Here is a 23,267-nt window from a genome sequence, read left to right on the forward strand (position 1 = left end):
TAGCATAATGCTCTCCAGTTCCATCCATGTTGTTGCAAATGGTAGGAATTCCTTCTTTTTTAGCGCAGCGTAGTATTCCATTGTGTAGATGTACCACAGTTGATTTTATTACTTATACTAGAGGCCCGGTGCATGAAATTTGTGCAAGGGTACGTCTTTGCAGCCCCGGCTTCGTCTGGAAGGTTGCCCAGAAGATCATCCGTTCGGTCGTTCCACTGACCGGCCATTAGGTCGATTTGCGTATTATGCTTTTATTATTATAGATTTTGGTTTGGTCTTAAACCCGATAAACCAATAAGTAAATATATCTGCTAATAACCCAGCCTAGAACGTGAACTATGAATTGACTTATTGTCATTGTCTGATGAATGGCTGGTGCATTTGTAGCGAACTCGTAGTGCTTCCTAGGGGTCCCTGCCTTCTTTTCTTTTCTTTTCTTTTTTAAATTTCTTTATTGATTAAGGTATCACATATTTGTCCTCGTCCTGCCTTCTTTTCTATGCTTGATAATCTGCCTAAACCTTTCCAGAGGTTTATGTTAGACTTACTTTTTTTTTTTAGGCTCAAAGCATTTTTCTATTTAGTAAATCAGAACATATGCTTGTTTCTAGAGTTCAAACACCTCTTCTCAACTCTATAATGTCTCAAAATGTCTCAGAAGACCATAAGCAGTGCCTGTGTTTCTTGTATGTTACGGGATAGGATATATCTGGGTCTAGAGATTTAAAGTGGGACCCAAGGGGCCACATGCTGACCTGACAAGCTCAGGGGAGGCCTGCATGGCAGTCTTGCAAACCAGAGACCTAAAGTCACCACAAAGGATGGTCTGAAATTAAACTTTAACTAGAGCAGTTATGGTGGGTAGTTACGTCCTAGGCTGGTATCTTCACTGACAAGGTCAACCTTTACCTTAACTGAGCCTATCTGTCTTTTTGCATCTATGATAACACACCCTTGAAATGTCTGGGTAACTTGTGTGGACCCCTTGGGGTCCTTCATTGTTATTGCTATCATGTTAATTGTTGACTGCTGACTATTCTGCACCCACCTAAGTATGTGTCTATCATTTTACTTTTTATCCAATCCCAAGCCCCCCCTCCCCCTTTGCTTTCTCCTGCCTCTCTAATCTATCACCAGTGGATCTCCTGTAACCCACCTACGTCCCCTCCTCTGATTGCAATGTATAAAAAATAGATGAAAACCTGCCATTCTCTGGAGCATTATCTTAATCTGTTAAGGTTCTGCTTCCCGGGAATTGTCAACAGTTTGGCTCAAATAAACTCACAAAAATTCTTTACAGGTTTCAATGTTTTTATGTTAACAAAGTCATGTAGAGTAATTAAGGGCACTCTTTCTTCCTGCTCACATATCTTGAGCCACAGTTCTCTACTGTTGTGGTTTGTCTGACCCTTTGAGTTTCTAGTATTCTTCCATTTGCACCAGAAGAAAATGGAAATCAAGTTATCAAGTTGAAGTTGAATATAAAAGGTCAGAACTAGAAAAGTTATTAGATCAAGTCTAGATAAACAAACTGTGAGGGATTTCATCTGTCTTGTTCCTTATGGAGACAAGTGTGTGGGGCTATATTTCTTACTTTTTTTTTTCTTTTGCTCTTTATTTTTGAAAGTATTACATATGTCCCCCTTTTTCCCCATTGACCCCTTCTAGCCTGCTCCCATCCCTTGCCCTAGGCCTTCATCACCCTATTGTCTGTGTCCTTGGGATAAGTGTATATGCATACAAGTTCTTTGGTTGATCACTTCTCACCCTCCCCTCCCCCCCTTCTCTCCCCTCAGATTCTGCAGTCTGTTCTACGATTCTGTCTCTGGATCTGTTTTATTCATCAGTTTATTTTGTTCATTAGATTTTTGGGCTATATTTCAAAGCTGATGCTATTAAATACTGGACTCGTGTGTTAATTCCCCTCGTTCTGAGTCTATGCTTATATGCAGCAGACTTTTGATAATAATTAGGCTTTCTATGTAGATTTGTCTATAGATGAATATACTAATCAGAGGATCCAAGCCCCTGGTTATAAGTTAGTAAACGTGTCAGTGGGTATCCATCAGAGAGAGAGAGAGAGAGAGAGAGAGAGAGAGAGAGAGAGAGAGAGAAATCCATTCCAACCGTGCTGCTAAATCAGGTTCCAGAGGTGAAACCTCACGAACATGGAAATCACACCAGGACACTTTGAGACCTCTCTAGGCAACTAGCAACTCTTTAGCATGGGATACTTTGATTCCATCGTGTAGCTAGTTGTCCACAAATACCCACTCTGTGAAGACAGTCCACCTCTTGGTTTGCAAGGCTAGAAATAAATACAGCTACTTCTCGAGACACATTTACTGACCACAATAGTTCCTTTCTTCCCAAGAGCAAAAGCTGGAATTCTCCCACCTATTAACAGCTGTGAATCTTTTGAAATGCTCCATAGAACAAAGACTGTTGTTTGTCTTTAGACATATGACGTGAACATTCATTTTACAGACATACAGTGAAATATGCAGTTGTGTGGAAAGCTTCAGGACTAAAGAAAGATTACAATAAATCCCCTTGCAAACCTTTTAGAGATTCTTCAAATGATGGTATCTAATTTGAGAATTTGATACACGTTCCAAGGACTGAATTGTGAATCTTTATAACAAGTAGGAAAAAGGATTGAAAATGCCTAAAAGCTCTAACACCTATGTTTTTTATAAAATGCTTACAAAATATAATTATTGAAAAATACTAGTTGGAAGTATATGATGATGAAGGAAGCATCTGAAAGTAACCTTGCTTGGCAATTTTGAGTTACTTTCCAACTAAAAACTCTGGTTAGTGGACCTTAAGATGATTTTGTATCTGTGTTTAAAAAGTATGCATCTCTATCCAATTTGACAGCTTAAGTACCAGGCTCTAGCAAGATAAAATCTGTAGTGACTAAGGCAGTGCTTCTTAAATAAGCGCAAATTGAACCTGCCATCCCCAATCACTCCCATCTCCTCTGGCAAGACTAGATTAGCACTACCTCTCATCTGATGAGGAAGTCACCTCAAGCTTGAAACAGCCAGTTTGGGTTACCTAGCAAGTTCAGGGTGCAAGCAGAGAAGAATACCAGAACTCTGTTCTTTAGCCAGCCCCGTGAAGAATGGAGAATCTTGTAGGGGTGAGGTAGTCAATAGTTGGAGACATTTTAGAAGAAAGCATGACTCGTTTCTTTGTCTCCTCAGGCCAGTTCAAAATGACCAAGCAAGCACCTGCCCTCGCTGACCTCTGAAGGTGAGTTACTGTTAGGTGTTTACTTGTTCTTGCTTACATCTCTTCTTTGTTTCATTAACTTACCCGACTTTGGTTCTGCTTTTGGCCCTTTGAAATTGGTGTTTGAAATTGTTCTTGGTTCCTTTAGATCAGTGGTTCTCAATTTTCCTAATGCTGTGACCCTTTAATACAGTTCCTCATGTTGTGGTGACCCCCAACCATAACATTATTTTCATGGCTACTTCATAACTGTAATTTTGCTACTGTTATGAATCGTAATGTAAATATCTGTGTTTTCCAATGGTCTTAGGCGACCCTTGTGAAAGGGGTCGCGACCCACAGGTTGAGAACCGCTGTCAGGGGTCGCCTAAGACCATCGGAAAACACAGATATTTACATTACGATTCATAACAGTAGCAAAATTGCAGTTATGAAGTAGCCATGAAAATAATTTTATGGTTGGGGGTCACCACAACATGAGGAGCTGTATTAAAGGGTCGCGGCATTAGGAAGGTTGAGAACCACTGCTTTAGATCCTGGATTTTCCTAACAGACTTCAATTTGGTTTATTCTATTGGCTTTCTATGCTCTGGGCTGTCCTAGTTTTTGTCCATTTGAAGCTAAGTACCAAGACAATCCACTTGGCTGGCTGGGGGGTATTCTCTGTGTTTGCAAGGGTATATGTGAGTGTATGGGAGGTGGGGGGGGGTATATGCGCAATTTGGATAATCACTCACTAAAATGAGAGGGAGGGAGATATCTAAATAGAAACAAGGGGAGTGGGGAAGAAATGCATTTGCTACTCCTTATTAACCATCTTGAGGTTTAAGATAAATTCTTTTTTTTTTTTTTTTTTTTGAAATTTGAAGAGACTTTATTTATGGCAAAATTTATGAAACACCTTAACCACTATTGAAACACTTTAATAATAAGACTGCAGGTCAATATATCTTTTGTCAAGTCTTTTTTTTTTTTTTTTAATTTCTTTATTGATTAAGGTGTCACATATTTGTCCTCATCCCCCCATTCCCATCCCACACCCCTCCCCTTGGATGCCCCAACCCTCTGTTGAACTTAAGCATTGGTTAGGCTCATATGCATGCACACAAGACCTTTGGTTGATCTCTCCCCCCTCCCCCCACCCTCCCCTATCCTCCCTCTGAGGCCCGATAGTCCGATCGATGCCTCCTTGTTTCTGGTTCTGTTCTTGTTCATCAGTCTATGTTGTTCATCATTTCCCCTAGATGAGCGAAATCATGTGTCACTAGAGATATACTTATAAGAATTGAATGTGCGAGGAGCAATAATAGTTATGCTGACAGGCAAATGAATCAGTCTGTAGTGAGTTTCTTTCTGGACCAACAGTTCTTTTGAGACCCAATATCAATGTCCACCAGTTCCCTATGAGTACATGTCGGCACTGACCCCTCAGCTCTGGATGGTGGACAAATGGTGGTAATGCAGGTCCGACTCCCTCTGGTTTGGTCTCGGCCGGACCCAGGGGCACTGATTCACCCAGATCCAGGGGCCCACGGCCTCACCCAGACCCGGGGCACTGATTCACCCAGATCCAGGGGCCCACGGCCTCACCCGGACCCGGGGCCAGGCTCACCCGGATCCAGGGGCCCACGGCCTCACCCGGACCCGGGGCCAGGCCCACCCGGATCCAGGGGCCCACGGCCCCCCCCGGACCCGGGGCCAGGCCCACCCGGATCCAGGGGCCCACGGCCCCCCCCGGACCCGGGGCCAGGCCCACCCGGATCCAGGGGCCCGCGGCCCCGCCCGGACCCGGGGCCAGGCCCACCCGGATCCAGGGGCCCGCGGCCCCGCCCGGACCCGGGGCCAGGCCCACCCGGATCCAGGGGCCCGCGGCCCCACCCGGACCCGGGACCCAGGCCCACCCGGATCCGGGGCCAGGCTCACCCGGATCCAGGGGCCCACGGCCTCACCCGGACCCGGGGCCAGGCTCACCCGGATCCAGGGGCCCACGGCCCCACCCAGACCCGGGGCCAGGCCCACCCGGATCCAGGGGCCCACGGCCCCCCCCGGACCCGGGGCCAGGCCCACCCGGATCCAGGGGCCCACGGCCCCCCCCGGACCCGGGGCCAGGCCCACCCGGATCCAGGGGCCCGCGGCCCCACCCGGACCCGGGACCCAGGCTCACCCGGATCCAGGGGCCCGCGGCCCCACCCGGACCCGGGACCCAGGCTCACCCGGATCCAGGGGCCCACGGCCTCACCCGGACCCGGGGCCAGGCTCACCCAGATCCAGGGGCCCACGGCCTCACCCGGACCCGGGACCCAGGCTCACCCGGATCCAGGGGCCCACGGCCTCACCCGGACCCGGGGCCAGGCTCACCCGGATCCAGGGGCCCACGGCCTCACCCGGACCCGGGGCCAGGCTCACCCGGACCCGGGACCCAGGCTCACCCGGATCCAGGGGCCCACGGCCTCACCCGGACCCGGGACCCAGGCTCACCCGGATCCAGGGGCCCACGGCCTCACCCGGACCCGGGGCCAGGCTCACCCGGATCCAGGGGCCCACGGCCTCACCCGGACCCGGGGCCAGGCTCACCCGGACCCGGGACCCAAGCTCACCCGGATCCAGGGGCCCACGGCCTCACCCGGACCCGGGGCCAGGCTCACCCGGATCCAGGGGCCCGCGGCCTCGCCCGGACCCGGGGCCAGGCTCACCCGGACCCGGGACCCAGGCTCACCCGGATCCAGGGGCCCACGGCCCCACCCGGACCCGGGACCCAGGCCCACCCGGATCCGGGGCCAGGCTCACCCGGATCCAGGGGCCCACGGCCTCACCCGGACCCGGGGCCAGGCTCACCCGGATCCAGGGGCCCACGGCCTCACCCAGACCCGGGGCCAGGCCCACCCGGATCCAGGGGCCCACGGCCCCCCCCGGACCCGGGGCCAGGCCCACCCGGATCCAGGGGCCCACGGCCCCCCCCGGACCCGGGGCCAGGCCCACCCGGATCCAGGGGCCCGCGGCCCCACCCGGACCCGGGACCCAGGCTCACCCGGATCCAGGGGCCCGCGGCCCCACCCGGACCCGGGACCCAGGCTCACCCGGATCCAGGGGCCCACGGCCTCACCCGGACCCGGGGCCAGGCTCACCCGGATCCAGGGGCCCACGGCCTCACCCGGACCCGGGGCCAGGCTCACCCGGACCCGGGACCCAGGCTCACCCGGATCCAGGGGCCCACGGCCTCACCCGGACCCGGGACCCAGGCTCACCCGGATCCAGGGGCCCACGGCCTCACCCGGACCCGGGGCCAGGCTCACCCGGATCCAGGGGCCCACGGCCTCACCCGGACCCGGGGCCAGGCTCACCCGGACCCGGGACCCAAGCTCACCCGGATCCAGGGGCCCACGGCCTCACCCGGACCCGGGGCCAGGCTCACCCGGATCCAGGGGCCCGCGGCCTCGCCCGGACCCGGGACCCAGGCTCACCCGGATCCAGGGGCCCGCGGCCTCGCCCGGACCCGGGACCCAGGCTCACCCGGATCCAGGGGCCCGCGGCCTCGCCCGGACCCGGGACCCAGGCTCACCCGGATCCAGGGGCCCGCGGCCTCGCCCGGACCCGGGACCCAGGCTCACCCGGATCCAGGGGCCCGCGGCCTCGCCCGGACCCGGGACCCAGGCTCACCCGGATCCAGGGGCCCGCGGCCTCGCCCGGACCCGGGACCCAGGCTCACCCGGATCCAGGGGCCCGCGGCCTCGCCCGGACCCGGGACCCAGGCTCACCCGGATCCAGGGGCCCGCGGCCTCGCCCGGACCCGGGACCCAGGCTCACCCGGATCCAGGGGCGCACGGCCTCGCCCGGACCCAGGATTCAGTCTCACCCGGACCCAGGGGCACGCGGCCTCGCCCGGACCCAGGGGCACGTGGCCTCACCCGGACCTGGGGCCCAGCCTCACCCTGACCCAGTTCCCAGCCTCACCTGGACCCAGGGGCACGCGGCTTCACCCGGATCCAGGACCCAGCGGAGTTTCGTCTTCTTGATCCCAATTCCTGTTGGTCAATTCCCTCTCAGCAATTCCTTCGGCCATTTTCTCAGAGTTCCAGGGCAGCCACCGCAGAACTCGTTGGGTGGCGGGCTCGGCGAAGCTCCGGTGTGCCCGGTGCGCGGTGGCGGGCTGGTCCGGGGTGGCTGCGTCGGCCCTTGGGTCTGCAGCGGTGGCCGGTCGCCGAGCGTGCGCACCTGGCCGCTTCCGGGGCATTGAGATTCTTGAAGGACTCGGAGGTCAGCAAGCGCGTAGTCTCCCGCCCCATGTCTCCCAGGGGCTCGTCTGTCCGTGCTCGGCAGCGAGTGAAGCCTTCCCCTCAGCCGGAGACCGCTGGGGGAACTGCGCCGAGCACGTTCCAGGCCGCCATTGTGTCGCCTGAGCCGTAGTTTTTAAAGTGTGGTCTTTGGGTCACCGGCATCAGCTTCATCCCGCGTACCCCTCTCTTTTATTCTAGTTGTATAGCATCCGCTCAGTTAGCCCTCCGGTGGTTCTGGATGGTGTCCGCTCCCCTCTCCCGTTGTAGTCTCAAAACCGTTGTGGTAGGCAGCAATCAGGCTTCTGCCCTATGCCTCCATCTTGGTCCTTGTTTGTATAGTTAAGTCTTGATTGTTGTTGGTGTCACTGGGAGGAAATGTCCTCCAGGCCTATTGGCCGTGCGGACCCTCTGTGTCTATAAAGGAAGAGTTGCTGTGCGGGAGACACGCCTATGTGCCGGGTCTTGGTGCAGCAAGGCTTCGGCGCTCACTGCGTCTGCCTCTTGAATGTGTCCCTTATGGGAGTGGTCGAAATCTGATGTCATCTCACACCGACCACTAGATGCCTTCGTTTCTGGGTCTCCAATGGAGTGTAGGTCAGCTACTGCCTGTGGCCCCTCAGCAGGAATTACAGCATCCCTTATATTCGTGACCTGTTTCGTTGTCTTCCCCTTTTGGCTGCCTCCCTATCGCTCAGCTTCCCCAATCTCCCTAGGTGGTCGCTCTTGATACCCCCCTTTGTGGGCTGAGTGCAAAGTCTTGGTGTTGTTAAGCCTTGATCGCTGTTGGTACACTGGGAGGATGTGACCTCCAGTCCAATTGGCTGTGAGGATCAGCTGTGTCTATGCCGGGAGACAGCCCCATTCAACTAGACTTGCAAAATTGTAAAAGCCTCTGTGTTCAGCTTGGATGGGGCAGAGTTACAGGGCGGAGCCTACCGCCTTGGCTTCCCGTCAGCCCCGCCCTATGAGGTTCCTGTGTCTCAGTGTCCCTCTGTACTCCCAGCAAACACCTCTGAGAGAAAAGCGCCCTGGAGTTTCGCGCGCTGCCAAACAGTCTAGTTTCTCCCCCAATGAATCTGGATTCCCAGATTCTCTCCCGGAACTGGGTTTCCGTGTAGTCAGAATTGGGGCTCACCTCAGTCTGGCGCTTTTGTCTCCTTCCCTCCAGGGCGACTCAGCGGCACAGTCAACAGCCCATCCTCCGCGCACAATCCTGTGTGCGCCTCTGGTGCTCTGCTCTTCGCCGCCTCTCTGCATCTCTGCCTTACAGCCCAGCTTTCCCCAGTATGAGCATGGCTTCCCCGGGTCTTTCCCGGAACTGGGGTTCAGTGCAGTTGGAACTGGGGGTTCAGCACAGTCCGGAGCTTTTGTCTCCTTCCCGCTAGGGCAATCCAGCGGCACAGGCAACAGACCCTCCTCTGCGCACATTCCCGTGCGCGGCTCCGGCGCAGCTCCTCTGTGTCTCTGTCCCACAGCCCAGACTCCCCCAGCATGAGCCCGGCTTCCCAGGGTTTCGCCAGGCACTGGGGTTCAGTGCAGTCGGAGCTGGGGTTCAGCACAATCTGGCGCTTTTATCTCCTTCCCGCCAGAGAACGCCAGCCAGGCGGCCAGCCGCCCCTTCCTCTCCGGCTCCGGCTTCCCCGCACGCGCGCGGGCTCATGTCTCCGCCCGTGTCTCCATACCTCAAGCTTTTACGGCTTCTCTGATTTTCCTTGTGGTTTTCTTTTTCCTTCTAATTGTGCGCATTTCAGTCAGCCAGCTTTCCTGTGGTTCTGGATGATGTCCGTTTTGACTTTTAGTTGTGTTTTTGATATTGTTGTGCCCAGCTGTAGGTTAGGTGTTTAACCTATGCCGCCATCTTGGTTTCCCCTAAGATAAATTCTTAATTAGTTGTTTACCTTCCTGGCAAGAATTTTTATCTCAGCTCTCAGATTTTGCTGCCACCTGGTGCTAAAATGTTCCTGGTAGCCGAAACCGGTTTGGCTCAGTGGATAGAGCGTCGGCCTTCGGACTGAAAGGTCCCAGGTTCGATTCCGGTCAAGGGCATGTACCTTGGTTGCGGGCACATCCCCAGTAGGGGTTGTGCAAGAGGCAGCTGATCGATGTTTCTCTATCATCGATGTTTCTAACTCTCTATCCCTCTCTCTTCCTCTCTGTGAAAAATCAATAAAATATATTTAAAAAAAAATAAATAAAATGTTCCTGGTAGTAAGGACTAAATAGTTTGACAAAATTCAGAAAATATGACCGACATTCAGAAATAGCATGAATTAGGATACTGGATGGTTAGTGCAATAAATAAAAGATATAACATTAAAAAATAAAACTTGACTTGGGAGCGGGGGCAGGAAGAGATTAACCAATGAATTTATATGCATATGTGAATAGCCCATGGACAGACAATAGTGCGGGGAAGTCCTGGGGAGGAGATGGGAGTGAGGAGGGAGGGTCAATGGGGGGAGGGATATCTGTAATACTTCCAACAATAAAGATAAAATTTAAAAAATAAATAAGCCGAAACCGGTTTGGCTCAGTGGATAGAGCGTCGGTCTGCGGACTGGAAGGTCCCAGGTTCGATTCCGGTCAAGGGCATATACATTGGTTGCGGGCACATCCCCCAGTGGGGGGTGTGCAGGAGGCAGCTGGTTGATGTCTCTCTCTCATCGATGTAAAAAAAAATAATAATAATAAAAAATAAATAAATAAATAAATAAATAAGTAAAACTGACTTAATATAATAAAAAATGAATGTGGTATACCTGTGATAAGTTTATCCTATCTAATAAAGAGGGAATATGCTAATTGACCCTCATGCTGTCGCAAAGATGGTGGCGTCCACAGCCAATAAGGAGGGAATATGCTAATTGACTGCCCCACCCTCAAATATGGCGGCACCCACAGCCAATAAGGAGGGAATATGCTAATTGACTGCCACACCCTCAAAGATGGCAGTGCCCACAGGCACAAGATGGTGGTGCCCAGGCCCCTCAGCCCCGCCTGGGGGCAGGCCCAGCTGCTCCGAATGTCTGCCTCCGGAGTCCCCCAGTCCCTTCAGCCCCCCTGCCACCCAGGGCCAGCTCAAGGCACAGGCAAGTCTCGGATGGCAGCTGCCCAGCCACCCAGGGCCGCCTGAGGCTCAGGTAACCAGGGCTGGCCGAGGCTTTTGCTGCTGGCAGTGGCAGCAGCAGAGGTGTGATGGGGCATCACCTTCCCCTGATCACCAGGTTGCCTCCGCCCCTGAGGGCTCCCGGACTGTGAGAGGGGGCAGACCGGGCTGAGGGATCCCCCTCCAGTGCATGAATTTTCATGCACCGGGCCTCTAGTAAGTAATAATAGTAAATTACTATGTACTTCTGAGATATCACCATCAAGTGGGAATGATATGTAAGAGATCAGCTCAAGCAGGTCCTGAAGACACAAGTAAATCTCATTAATAAGTGGCTCATATTACCATAAATGCTGTTCCTGCTACATTGGGTTTCCTCTTTCAATCTGCCTCTGTGGTCTCACGGGGAAATCTTTATAATCATCTGATTAAGGAAGAAAAAATTGGTCAAATTTACAGGTATTTCCACCAAAAATGTTGGCAGAACTGAAATTGGATACCTACCCTACAGCACTCTACCCCCTCTGAAGTGTGGCCATGAATGACAATGTGAAAGAGAAATTTTCGCAGTGGGGCAAACTCCAACCATTGCACCTGGTTAGTTCATTAGCCTAGAAGGAGAAATGGCCAAAGGTAGGGATTACATTAATTTATGAGCAATGACTAAGGGTTTGGTTGATTGGTTATGGACTTGGAAGGAAGATGATTAGAAAATTGGAGGAAATGAAATATGGAAAAGAGATATGAGGATAGTCCCCTCTGAATATTATAATACTGCTGTGCCAGGTGAATGTTCACCAAGAGCAATCTTACCAGAGAAGGATCTAATCATCAGGGAGACAAGATGACCATGGCCACTTTATATATGAGTGGAATGGGCAAGGACAGGAGTGACTGGTGAAAGAGGCTGACTGATATCTACAAATCAGGTCATCTTGTCTACATGGACTTCCTCTCTTTAAAGCTACTGCTGAGTCCCCAACTGCTAACAGCGAAGATCAACACCACCTGTGGATATGACACTGCTTTTCAGGCCACCTGGCATCAGGCTGATTACATTGGGCCATTTACATCATGGAAGCGGAAGAGCATTGTTTTTACTAGAACAGATACTTTTTTGGAAAGAGATTTGCCTTTCCTTCCCATGGTGTTTCTTTCAAACCCCTCTCCCCCATCTATAGACTAACAGAATGGTTTGTTCATCATCATGGTATCCATACAGTCTCTCTCTTTTTTAAACTACAGAACTTATTTTACAGATAATGAGTGGTGAAGGACTTGTCTTCCCATCACCTGGAAGTAGTTGACCTGATTGAATTATGCAGTAGCCTTTTGAAGACTCAGTTTAGTGCCAGGTGGATGGCAAAATTTTGCCCTTTAAAATAGACAAAGTAGACTTTGTGTATCCTTTTATTAGAATTTTGTGTATTTTCAGTTGTACCAGTATAGACAGTTGAATTTTGTTATACAAAAGCATCGTCTTGTTGGTGTTTTTATTTGGAAGTTATATATGTCTACAGAAGTGTTTGTAGATACCAAGTTGACAAGGGGTGGACTGTGTTGGATTGTGTTATGCAAACTTGGATGAACTGAGAACTTCATTTCCTAGAATTTCATTTTTGTACGATTCTGAGAGTCAGTCAACAGAAAGACCTGTTCTACATTTGAAAGACAGAAGTAAAAGTAGTGACCAGGTATGGTCATGGACAGAGACAGAGCTGCCCAGCAGGTTCATTTTTATCCTTTCCCATTAGCATTTATTTTTTTGTTGTTTGTTTTTTGTTTTTTTATTTTTAATTTTTTGTTCTTTTTTTCCCCATTAGCATTTAAACATGTCTTTCCTCTCTTTAAAAATCTTTCACTGGACTTCATTTCCCCTTCCATACTACCCTCTATTCTTTTCTGCTGTGTCCATTTTCACCTTCTCCTCCATCCTCTGCTGCTGGTTTCTGTCAGATCCTTCTCCCTGAAACTGTTCTTCTCCTGATGCTCATTCTTTCTGGATTTCTATTACTGCTATATGCTGATGGTGTTCAAGAATTTGCCTTCTTTGAGTTTCATACCTGTGTATCCAATGGTCTACTCAACACTGCCACCTGGATGATAGACAGGCATCTACAACTAGGCATGTCCATAACTAAACTCATCATATTTTCCCTCAACACCATACCTCCTGCATATCTCAGTAAATAGCATCATCCTCCACTCAGGTGTCCAAGCCAGAAACCAGGTTTGAAAGTTTCCCACTTTCCCTCTTCCCACTGTCACTCTCACTATTTAGATTTCCTTTATCTCTTGCCTGGATTACTGCAACAGTCATGATTCCTGAAGTTGTGAAGATTCAATTAAACAATACAACTGAAATGTGCCATAAAAATGCTATGGTTTATCTTCAGTGTAGACCCTGAGAATATGGGACAATAAATCCACCTTATGTAAGAAGTTGCAGCCAAAATTGGGTAGCCTGAAGTGAACAAAAGGGAAACACACTTGCACAACAGTGGACATTTTTGGGTTTGTTAGACCTGGTTACAATGCTATTCATTCCACGGATATTTACTGATTTCCTAGCATGAGCTAAGAACTGTGCCTGCAGGAGGCACTTCCAAGGCATTGACTCATTGTGTACTTTTTGGATCCAACATGAAGGTTCCTGTTCTTAAGGGGCTCTCAACTTTCTTCAGTCACTACCCATTATGTTGAATGGTCTCTCAGATGGCCCTATCTAATGAGCTCCTTCCATAGACAGTATTGCATTGAAATTCTTTCCATGGCCCATGATTTTCAGAGAATAAATGACGTGCAGAGGAAAAGAAAAAGTCAATCTAGAGATATATGTGGACTGTTGTCTAGATGCAAAACTTATTTTTTGGATGACACATAGGGACCACCTCTTTAGGACCCGAATTAAATCGCAAGCAATCTCAGTAATGAATTCAGCCTTGTGTTCAGCCCATTCCCAGAACCTCTGGCTTAATTATGAGAAGAAAACTTATTTATTCTGGGACATCACTATTTTTGTATAAATTCCTGGAAGCCAACAGAAAAGAAAAGGGAAGATCTTTCTCAGAGTCTCTTCTCTGGATTTCTGAGAAAGAAGTGTTTCATGTTTGGCCTGTCAGGTTGCTTTTAATATCAGCTCATAGACTTATCCCTTATTTAATTCTTTTTGAGCTTTGGTCTCCCTGTCCATCCTGAAGCTGAGGTCTCCTATTGGGGAGTAAGTCCATCTTTCTTGTGTCTTCCTCAGATATCATCTTTCTCTGAGCACATTTTTCATGCTATTGGTTATAAAATACTAAAAAAGAATAATACTTACATAGTAATTTACGTCTTACAAAACTCTTTTCATGGCCCTAACCGGTTTGGCTCAGGGGATAGAGCATCAGCCTGCAGACTGAAAGGTCCCAGGTTTGATTCCGGTCAAGGGCATGTACCTTGATTTCGGGCACATCCCCAGTAGGAGGTGTGCAAGAGGCAGCTGGTTGATGTTTCTCTCTCATTGATGTTTCTAACTCTCTATCCCTCTCTCTTCCTCTCTGTAAAAAAATCAATAAAATATATTTTAAAAAAAACCTCTTTTCATGGATTTTAGTTAATTTAACCCTAACAGCAAGAGGTGTGAGGAACCTGAGGCTCAGAGAAGAGTAACTAGCTCTCAGATGACAGATATCACAAAGAACCCAGATATTTTAACTCGTCTCCTCCTCCTCCTCCTCCTCCTCCTCCTCCTCCTCCTCCTCCTCCTCCTCCTCCTCCTTTAAAATATATATTTTATTGACTTCAGAGAAGCAGGGAGAGGGAAAGAGAGAGAGAGATAGAAACATCAATGATGAGAGAATTATTGATTGGCTGCCTCCTGCATGACCCCTATTGGGGATCAAGCCCACAACCTGACACGTGCCCTTGACCAGAATCAAACCCGGGACCCTTCAGTCCGAAGGCCAATCTCTATCCACTGAGCCAAATCAGCTAGGTCCACCATTTCTTCTTAAATCCATCTGGTGGCCAAAATAATTTCTAGCCCTGATCCATTTCTAAATTATTCTGAAATATGAATAAAGTCATGTTGATATCAGGGGCCAAGGAACATGATGTTTCTCTTGGGGCCTCGCTTGGTTGTGGGGACCCATGGCCTACCAAGTGCAAGGAAATGCAGAAGGTCTCCTGAGACAGTGGTTCTTAACCTTGACTACACATTGAAAATACCTGAGAGCTTTGAACACTATTGAAGCTGGGCTTCTAGCCCCAGAGATTTTTATTTAATTGCTCTTGGGCAGCCTGGTTATTGAGATGTTGTTAAAACCCCCCAGGTGATACTAATATGCATCCAAATTATGAGAAACATTGCCTGAGGGCTTCCATGGGTTTATTTGTTCCTTGTAGAACCTGTGGGCTCATTCTCTACCTCTCTTTTCTAAGTGCTTTTTACACCACATATAGTCATTGAATAAAATCTAGAAAATATAGACTCATCTTTTTGGAGGTTAATCATAATCATTTGACAAATATATAGGAGTATAAATTTCCAGACTTTTTTCTATATAGAGACACATAAATAAGCCTATAATCTTTTTTTTTAGATCCTTACCCAAGTATATGTTTATTGATTTGAGAGAGAGAGGAACATAGACACACACACACACACACACACACACACACACACACACACACACACAGAAATATCGTTGTGAGAGGCACTCTAACTGGGATCAAATCTGCAACCTAATGTGCCCTGACTGGGAATTGAACCTGCAACCTTTTTGGTGTATGGGACGACACTCCAACAGACTGAGCCACTGGGCCAGGACAAGCCTATAATCTTTTTAAAAATCAAAATGACACATACTGCTGTCTTTGCCATTTTTTCTATATCAGTACATTCAAATCAATATCATTTCCAAAGCTCAATAGCATTCCATTGTTTGGCTGTCCCTCATTTAGCCTTTAATAACAAATAGGAGTTTTCTCTTTATCCATAGCCACTTCCTTTCAGGCAAGGTGACACTTGAAATCCTAGAATCTAGTAAGAATGATTAGATTCTGTAGTTTCTCTTGGCTCCTGAGCCAACTCCAATTTATCTGGAAAAATTACAATTAATCAAACAGTGTGCCAATGTGAAAGAGTCTCTTTTTTGCGGGAAACTATTATTAACACTTAAGCCCCAATAATCTTAAAGAAAGAAACTTTAAAAAAAGAAAGAAAGAAAGAAAAAGAAAGAAAGAAACAAACAAACAAACTCTGGGCTCTATGACCATGAAAGCTCCTCTATGTCTTCAGTTGTTTGGGGTCTTTTCTCATATTGTTAATGCCTAGACAACTACTCTCTTGCTCATTGAGAGAGTTTATGAAATAATGCTAAAAATAATGACAACTAATTTTTTTTTGTGACAACTAATATCTGATAGCATTTTAGAGTGGTTAATTCTAACATAAAAGTAAGAACTAATTACTATTAAGCACCCTTATTGAGAATCAAAGTGGGAGGTGCTGAACTAGGCAGTTAATAGAGTCCTCTATTTCAGTGGTCGGCAAACTCATTAGTCAACAGAGCCAAATATCAACAGTACAACAATTGAAATTTCTTTTGAGAGCCAAACTTTTTAAACTTAAACTTCTTCTAATGCCACTTCTTTAAAATAGACTTGCCCAGGCCGTGGTATTTTGTGGAAGAGCCACACTCAAGGGGCCAAAGAGCCGCATGTGGCTCGCGAGTCGCAGTTTGCTGACCACTGCTCTATTTGGTATCTCATAAAGTCAACACAGTGCCATTTTATCCCCATTTTACAGACGAGACATCTAGGTTTCAATGAATTGCTCGAGTTGACCTGTTAAAACATGGATTATGTCATAGTTTTACTGTATCTCAGAGCCTAGCTCAGTGCCTTGCACTGTGCCTAACAGCGGGCAGGCACTCCATACACAGTTGATGGAAGAAATATATGAGTCACATGCTGTTTCATGAATTCATACTGCCTCTGGCTGATGTGAAAGAGATTTGCTTCCTGGATGTTCACTCTTTGCCAGTGATTACTCACATAGTTATAGAAATGTGCCTGACTTCTTTTCATTCTCTAGGGCAGTGGTTCCCTATGTGGGGCACATGCCCCACAGGAGGGCAATTTGATTTTTAAGGGGGGCAATTCAAGAATGAGTTATTAACAGTGATTTTTTTTTTGCATTTCTTATGGTTCTCAGGGGCCCATATACAGTATATAAATATACATTGTGACATATTTATGCATTTCAGTTCTCTATTGTATGTTTTGAAACTTTGCTATTTTTTCATATCACTTCATATTATTATTATATTTAACAATTTCTTAGTGATTTCTTCCTCAGTACTTCAACTGTCCTTTCATTCTTTTATTTTTCTCTTTCATGGATGCCATGTTCTTTGGAAGCTTGTTTAGACCAAGTTAATGGCTTTTTAGGCTTCTTCCACGTGAATAGGAGTTTACTTTTTGAATAATAAGAATTGTAAGTCACAGGGAGGGCATTGGGCTTTTAGAGATGCTTAGGTGGGGCATGGCCAAAAAAAGGTTGGGAACCACTGCTCTAGGGCAATTTTCCTCAAAATGTGGTCCCTCACCCAACAGCATTGGTGTCACTCATGGGCTTGTTAGAAATGCAAATTCATGGGCCCCACTTTAGATGGCCAAATCAGAATTTCTGGACATGAGTCTCAGAAAACAGTTTTAAATAGCTTTCTGGATGATTCCAGTGAACATTAAATTATGAGAACCAAGGAGAATGAATGAGTACCTTCGTGTTCTGAGACTCACAACAATAGTTTAGCTTGGATTAGCGATTTTTAGCCTTTTTCATCTCCTGGCACACATAAACCTAATTACTGAAATTCTTTGACACACTAAAAAATATACTTTTTTGCCAATCTGGCAAAATAAGTAGGAATAATTTTGATTCTTTTACACTGGATAGCTATTGTTCTGTTGGCTGTTGTCGTGTTTTTTTTTTATTATTTTATTTTTTAAAGTATATTTTTACCGATTTTAGAGAGGAAGGGAGAGGAAGAGAGAGATAGAAACATCAATAATGAGAGAAAATCATTGATTGGCTGCCTCCTGCATGACCCACATTGGGAACTGAGCCCACAACCTGGGCATGTGCCCTGACCGGGAATTGAACTATGACCTCCTGGTTCATAGGTTAACACTCAACCACTGTGACACACTGGTCCGGCTGTTGTCACTTTTAAAAATTAGATAATTGAAGGGAAAAGAGGTCAGTGCCTCTGACTAAATAGTCAGGTATTACATGTTTTAAAAATTCTTGGGGCACACCAGTTGAAAATCTCTGGCTTGGGCAATTGGGTGAATAGAGGAACTATTTACAGAGATTGGGAAGACAGGAGGGGCAAATTTGGATGGAGATCACAGATTTGGGTTTGGTATGTTAAATTGGAAGTATCTGTGGGATATGCAGGTGAAGATTTCTGGAGGCATCTGGAACCTCCAAGTTGGGAGCTCAGAGATAAGGACGGAGTTAGAGATATAGATTCAAAAGTGGTGGTTGAAGCCATGAATATGACTGCCTAGGATAGGGGGAAGCATTGGAGGAGAGGCAGGCCACTGACATCCCCTAGGTCCGTGGTCGGCAAACTGCGGCTCGCGAGCCACATGCGGCTCTTTGGCCCCTTTAGTGTGGCTCTTCCACAAAATACCACGGCCGGGGCGAGTCTATTTTGAAGAAGTGGCATTAGAAGAAGTTTAAGTTTAAAAAATTTGGCTCTCAAAAGAAATTTCAATCGTTGTACTGTTGATATTTGGCTCTGTTGACTAATGAGTTTGCCTACCTCGGCCCTAGGTAATAGCATTATTTAAGGAGAGCAGGGGAATCAGCTGTGTTTAAGGAAGAACATGCATTGACCCTTTGGAAAGGAGAGGTGCTCAGAGAAAGAAGAATCTGGGTATAGTCATTTTATTTTTCTTACAATGACTTTCATTAGAATGTTTGTCTCACCTTCCCCTCTGGATTATAAACTCTTTAAAGACAGGGACTGTGTAAACTTTAATAGGTCCCTCAAACAAGAGCACATTGATTCACAGTCTGTGAATAATCAGTGAATTCCTGCCAGGATTCTGCTTTGCAGAAATCCAATGTGATCAAAGCTACTAGCAAGATGTTTTCCCCCAAAACTTACATAATTTCCCAATGGACAGTATGGCAGATTAAAAATAAGTGAATAAATAAAGGGGATCATGTATAATCCACTGATATCCATGCTAATCACATTAACCACAGTGAATTAATTATACCTGAAAACAGATGCAAAGTTAAATTCCTTAGAAAATCAATTCATTAAACTCATATTGGAATGCACAGTCAACAACCCCATGTTTAGAAACTATGATTTGTGGCAACTTCTGATTTACTGAAGAAACTGCTTAAAATATTTTAAAGGCAATTACAATTACTGTCTGGCAATTGATGGAAAGAAATATCGTCAGCATAGTCCCTCATGTGTCAGCTGTCACAATTTTCTAAAATTTTTGAGGCAAAAAATAGGCAGGCTCTACTATTTGCTAGCCTCGATTAGGGTTAATTCAATGTGTGTCTGCAAATAATAGTGTTTAATGTAATCTCTCTAATTACAGATAAAATGCATTTTCAGTCATGCTCATCACTGACAGTATTTTGGGATAAGTTAAACTGACAGCTGCTTTCTAAAGGAAAGAAAAAAACAAACCTTCCTTGAGGTTGTTCTAATTTTCACTCTCTCTGTCTTTTTTTTTTGCATTGAAGTTCAGAAAAAATATGAAACTAAGACACTTTGGCTCTAGATAGATACCAACTTTGAAAATCATGACATAGTCTATCTCTTGAGAATTTGGTATGTTTCCCATCTCCCACCCCCATCAATAAATATTAACTTGAATTTACTCAACAAGCATTTTCTAAGGGTTTCAGGGAACCAGGCATTGTGCTAGGCACTTAAGAGATTGAGAAAGAATGATTCTACCAAAACTGTCCTCTACAATTGGCCCCATGAGCAAGTCAACTGTCCTCTATAATTGGCCTATATACTAGACATGTTAGTCCCAGTGACAATATAATCACAACCCCTGTAGATAGAAACTATTCAAGTTATAATATTTTCCGAAGGGTCAATGCACGTTCTTCCTCAATCCAAGTTGTACTTCCAGAAATAGGGGTGACACCAGAAAGAAGTACAGCTGATCCAAGTTGTACTTCCAGAAATACAGGTGACACCAGAAAGAAGTACAGCTGATTGGACCAGCCATGACCCCAGGGCACCAAATCCACAGATTGTCAGGGACCTCACTTGGCCTGGCATGAAAAATTGAGCTGGACCGATTACATTTTCTCTCTCAGGAATAGGAATTGGAAAAGACTGAATAAGGTGGTGAGTGGCAAAAGTGAAATTAGATGGTGATAAGAGAAGAACCACAAGACAGAGAGAAGTACCACCATGAGGGGGCAGGCTGCATCCGGTCTATGAGGTTATGAAGAAGCAGAAACACAGGACCTAGTTCAAAGGTGAATGAATCTAGAAATTAATAAATGAACAAATAATTGTGACCTAAGATGTCTTTGAGTTTTTTTGGTAGGCTCAAAACATGACTGATTCACACTGAGTCATTTTCCTTAATACTCCTGGCACTAAAAAAAAAAAACCCAAACCAAACCAAAACAAGCAAAATACAACAACAAAAAAACCTGTGCTGCAGATGGGCTATTTTTCTTGTGTCCTGTGTATCTTAGTTGGGATTTTAGTTCAGCTTTCAATAATGGAAAAACTCAAAATAAACAGTGATTTAAACAAGGCGTTTCTTTCTCATGAACAGTTTAATATAAGAAACCCAAGACTTAAAAGGGTAGCTCTTCTCCACAAAACTCAGAGACCTGGTTTCCTTCCAAATTGTTTTTCCGCAATTTCTAGGAGGTACCCTTATCTCCGTAGTCTAAAAAGCATTCATGTTCCAGATAGAAGATGGAGAGAGGGAAGAATAAGAATAGGTGAATGACACCAGGTATTGCTTAAGATAGGTTTCTAGAACTTGGGAAAGTCTTATGTATGATTTTGAGGTGGAAATTAAGGAAAGATCCAAGTTGTACTTCCAGAAATAGGGGTGACACCAGAAAGAAGTACAGCAAGACAGTTCATTAACAGAGCTATGCAAACAGAAGTGGCACCTTAAAGCCAGGGCTACTGTATAAGTTGGCAGAATTTGAAGATATCGCAAGGAGGTCTTTGGACCTCCCTATTTATGGAATAGGGAGTTCAAAACAATCCCTTCTAGATCCTAAAGAGCAGAGGTCTCAGCTTGTAGGAATCCCTTTCCACATCCAGCGTGGTCCAGGGTTCCAGTTCTGGAGAAGGGCCGCACACAAATGAAAGGAGACTTGAAGAAATTCAATTTGGCGAAATGGGGGGCCAGGCGGTAGTCCACCTCTAGTGGGAGAACTGAGGACTGCTCTGGCTCTGCCATCCCTTTTATTGAGGTTTTGGGGAAAAACATCTTAGGCAAAATAACAGAAACTTACATGGGAAAAACAAAGTTGGAGGCTGCTTCAGCTAATAATGTAAACAACTAAAGGGTGAGTGGTTAGAGCAATTAAGGTTGTTGACCAGCCTTCCTGGCTTCCTGTCAACATCTCTCTTTTGGTGAAACTGATTTGTTTCCGGCATCAGCTAATGTGGGTTACAGCATATTCCAAGACCATGCCTATCACGAGGCATCCTAAAATATCACCTATCATGATACTGCTCTTGATTCTTCTCCAAGTTGAAATTTCTACCCACAGAGACACTTTCTGGGGCCAGACAATAATAATGTCTCTAGAAGTCTGCTGTCAGATGCCACCTGGAAGGAGAGGGGTATATAGGACATAGTACCCAGATGGCAATGTTACTTATATCCCATTGACCAGAACAGACTGCCAAGACCACCCCTGGCTGCATGGAAGTATGAGAAACATGTTTATCCTGAGGGGCCATGTGGGTGGCCAAATATTCTATTTCTATGTAAAAAGGCATGGCAACTTTTTATAAAGTTAAACCTACCCAGTGATTCCACTCCTATGTATTTACTCTAAAGAAATGAAACATGTTCGCACAAAGACTGTAGGTGTCTCAGTTTTGCAAGATGAAGAGTTCTGAAGATTGGTTAACGTGAATGTGTTCGACATCCCTGAACCATATACTTAAAAATGGTGAAGATGGTGTTATGTGTATTTTACCACAATTTTTAATATATTTTAAAAATTGATTTCAGAGAGGAAGAGAGAGCTAGAAACATCGATGAGAAAGAATCATTGATTGGCTGCGTCCTGCACACCCCCTATTGGGAATTGAGCCTGCAACCCTGGCATGTGCCCTGACTGGGAATCGAACCATAGGTTGACACTCAACCACTGAACCACTGTTGCTGGACTTACCACAATTTTTAAAGAAGTCAACATTTAGCTTCTTGTATTATCTTTGTGTATTTAACTTATGAAAATTCAACTACAGGCAAGTACCCCTTATTTAGTCCTGACCTTCTTGCCTCTCTACCCATTCAAAACCAAACTTTTGCTCCTAGCGACCTTTCTTTCCTTTTTTTATTTTTGCCAAGCCCCTATATTTAAATTCATAGGCAAGATGATGCTTCATTATCTCTCATTTTTTTCTTACTAACCACATTTTATTGCTGAGGAAATGTAAGTACTGCTGAGCAGCAGGAAGATGGGTTTGTTTGGCTTTTAGACCACACATGGCACTTAGATGTCACAGAAAATGCTTTATGCATAAACGGATGAAGTAAATCACGAGAGCTCCACATTTCTCTTTTTGAACCATCAAAACACAGAAAAAAATGTGTTTGCACTAACTCAATATATGCTGTGTGGGGTAGAGTTGAATAAAAGTTGCATTTGCATTGCCCACAGAGAGGGGTGTCTAGCAATGTAGTAGTAATGGCTTCCAAAAAAAGGCAGAGTACCAATCAATCTTTGAGAACTCTAACCTTGATTCTTGTAAATTCTGATTCACAATTGATATCCCATCATCTTGATATGGAGACAAACCCTTCATACCCCTAAAGAATACACTTAGACCATGAATTGTTAGCTCCATTTACAACTGAAACAAAAAACAGTTTCATACCCTGTGCATTTGTATCTCAAAGCACCCAACAGTGCTTTGCCCGCAGGAAATAGTCATGGTTAAATGGTTATCGAATTTAGAATGTCCTCCTTCCCAATCAGTGAGGTTTAACATATTTCCAATTGGAATGCCTATTAATTTTTCAGCATTAGTAAGCCTTTTAAAAAAAATCAATTTGCGGATGTATTTAAGAGTTCACAGCAAATACTATTACATAAATGATAAAGAAAATACTGGTAAATGAAGCATGCTTATTCAACACACCAGTAGCCACTGATAAAATGTAATTTAATTTAATCATTTAAATTTACATTGTTAATGTACAAGAGCATTTCTTTCAAACCACAGGTTAACACATACTAAAGAGCAATGCTGTTTGAGGAGCAGAGGAACTCTGGAAAACTCCGCTGTCTGAAATGAAAGCAAGGCACTCTCCACTAACAGCTGGTGGATTCCTGACTTCCGCCCACGGGAGGCCTGTTCACGCTGAGAGAGCTCTCCCCAAGGGAGGAA

General features: G+C 46.1%; 1 long non-coding RNA gene across 1 annotated transcript in view; it reads left to right on the forward strand.

The window, feature by feature from the left end:
• The window catches only part of LOC307110445, a 34,631-nt gene extending 12,644 nt beyond the window's left edge, over positions 1-21,987 (forward strand). The window contains exons 2-3 of the long non-coding RNA XR_013814442.1: positions 3,213-3,261; positions 21,883-21,987. This is a non-coding gene — a long non-coding RNA (uncharacterized lncRNA). The remainder of the gene's footprint in view (positions 1-3,212; positions 3,262-21,882) is intronic.
• The last annotated feature ends 1,280 nt before the right edge of the window (positions 21,988-23,267 follow it).

The sequence above is a fragment of the Cnephaeus nilssonii genome, assembly GCF_951640355.1.
Source record: "Cnephaeus nilssonii genome assembly, chromosome: 14".
NCBI classification, from domain to species: Eukaryota; Metazoa; Chordata; class Mammalia; order Chiroptera; family Vespertilionidae; genus Cnephaeus; species Cnephaeus nilssonii.